The sequence below is a fragment of the Cariama cristata genome, unplaced genomic scaffold (genome assembly GCF_000690535.1).
Source record: "Cariama cristata isolate BGI_N322 unplaced genomic scaffold, ASM69053v1 scaffold3102, whole genome shotgun sequence".
NCBI lineage: Eukaryota > Metazoa > Chordata > Aves > Cariamiformes > Cariamidae > Cariama > Cariama cristata.
This window is the reverse complement of record NW_009604245.1, coordinates 116,020-118,779: the sequence shown is the minus strand read 5'-3', so window position 1 is coordinate 118,779 and position 2,760 is coordinate 116,020.

The window sequence follows — 2,760 nt, the reverse complement described above, 5'->3', positions numbered from 1 at the left end:
GGAGGGAAAGCCATCATCACCTGGCGATCAAACAGCTCACGACTAAGCCTGCTCGTGCTCGCCAGAATTTAGCGTGCTTCAAACCATAAGCCCACAACCTCAGCCAAAACTGAGGAACTTGAAGCAACTTGAGAAACTCAGAAGCAGCAGAAAACCTAGGCCCAGAGCAGAAACATTAAATACAGTTCACTTTATTCATGTGCAGAATCAACTGTAACCCAGGCATCCCTGCTGAAGCCCAGGGGTCCTGATGAGCAGCTCGAGGGAGGGAAAAACACTCGTTCACATGAAGACGCAATGCCAAGAGAGACAACAATGCCACAGAGGAGGTGGCAGGAATCAGGTGGAAAAAACATTTTTCAGGGTCTTGACAGTGACCCAGAGCACTCCCACCGCAAGAGGAATTTCTTTTAAAAGCGCTCTCGCTGGGGATTTATGGGCAAACATGACTATATATTTTTCTGTACATTCTTATGGCCTCATCGGTCAATAATCTGCATTTAACTCAGTCTCTTCAGAGTATGATGGGCCATAACGCTTGCGAAGCAGCTGCTACATGCTGAAATAATAATCAAGGAAGCAGAGAGCAGAGCTGATAATTGACTCTGCTAATGTGCAAGTCAGGGCTTTGAGTTATTGACCAGATGTGTTTTGGTAGCTCAGCAAGAGCCTGGTCCTCCGTGCCTGGAGGTTATCGACTCAGATGTTACCAAGAAGGGGGTCCTCTCTTCTCCCTACATATTCCCTTTTTGGATCATCACCTAGTCTGGATTTCTTTCAACGTTTCCCCCAGGACTACTCTAACACAGACCCCTGAAATTGCCCAGCAAAGCAGTTTCGTCCCTGCTGGGGAACCTACATACCCAGATCTTCAGTATCAGGGACATAAACATGCAATGCTGAGGAGATGACAACTTCACTCCTCAGTACCTCTTCTTGGCACCATCCTTGGCATAGGTACCCCTTGCCATCAACCCCTGTTCTTTCTACCCTCCAAGTGAATCCACCCCTTCCCCTTCCAGGTCTTCCAGCCACCTCTCCTTCTCCTTCCTGAGTGACCTAAGCTTCACTGCAGCTTCAGCATGTTTCTCCTTGTCCCCAGAGGTTACCATGCCATGGTTGACCAAGGCATAGCACTGGCCACCTGCTTGCCCACCTTCTAGCCAGTGTTGGAGCTGTAGTGATAAACCACTGCCTCCACTGTTAGCTGAATGTCTGCAGCCATGTCCTGAACATGCCCTTGCAAAAAGTCTGCTGAAAAAGCTAAATAAATGGTGGTAGATAGTTGTTCTTTCTCAGCTAATTCACTGGTTTGTTCAAAGACTTGCAAGAGTTCAGGAAATGCGGTTTCTTTTTGCAGAATCTCTGCAGGTTGCACCTCCAAGCAGTCTTACCCATGTAAGCTTCACGGCCAATTCTCCTAATTTGCTAGGTATTGCATTCATTTGCATGCATGTCGAACAGGCCTGTAATTCTCCAGATCATCCCAAGAGCCGTTAAAAACGTGAGTACAACATTCTCCCCTCCATCCTTATCAAGCACTGCTTTTTCTTCTGGTGGGTTGTGGGGTTTTTTTGTGTGTGTGTGTTGGGTTTTTTTTTTTTTCTTCAACAAAAGAAGAAATATTTCTTTTTGAGATGTGGCCCTTTCATCCTTGTGTTCCCTGAGACCTCTTGGCTGCACGCCATCATGACCTGGCAGCTTACTGATACTTACACAGTCTGGTTGTTCCAGCTCCTCCTCTCTCAGTCTCTGATGCTATCTCATCTTGGTCCAGAAAAGAGCACAGTCTGTGTAAGCACCTCCAGAGCCACCTTTGTGGTGGAAACTGATGTGAATTAATTATTCAGTCCTTCAATAACACCTTTAGTTTCCTTAATTGGTCTCTTTTAAGTACAGGTGACTCAGTCCTCAATTATTTAAGCAGACCTCCCCGTATGGGTTACTTGGGAAATCAATGCTTTTACACCTCTAGGCTTCTGCATGCTTAAACCTATTTTGATCTTCTAAGACTGAGAAAAATGCCGTCCAGTGAAGGGCATGAAGAGCTTAGTCTAAGTTGTCCAAAACCACTTTTGAGATGCTTTAAGCAAGTACCTTCACAAGAATCTTTAATAATTCAGTGGAGAAAGGTAAAAGAAGAGGCAGCGGCTGAAAGTTAGAGCCAGACAAGATGTATCAGGGAAAAAAAAGCCATATGGTGTTAGCTGGGAAGATAATTCTCCACTGTAGTTCACTCCAAGCAAAGCACTGGAGTCTCTCCATCTTGACGTCTTCATCACAGTAACATTATTCAGACCTAACACGAGATTTCTGGGTGAAAAGCTCTGTCCTGACCGGGGTCAGCCAAAATGCTCTGGTGGCCTTCCCGACTCCAAGCCCCATGCCTAGCCCCCCTGACACACATCGCCATGCTTGGCCCCCGCTCCCTCCAAGACACCAGCCAGACCAGCCGTGCAACGTGATTAATGGTCACACAGCACCTAACCAGGGTCTCTCACTCTCCCACACCACCCTAAAAGGACCTGAAGAGGGGCGGGCAAGGTGTTCCCTGCCACCATCCCAGTGCAAGGGGTCCATCGTCAGGGCCCAGATGATGTGGGCTAACGGAGACCCACAAGCCACCGTCCCTCTGTAAAAGCTTTTAAGAGGTGACTAAGAGAGGTGTGACGTGTGACCTAGTAACAGGGTAGGAAAACAACCGCAGCGCTGAGCTGTCTGTCAGGCGGCCGCTGCAAGTCACACCACTGGAGACCGAGC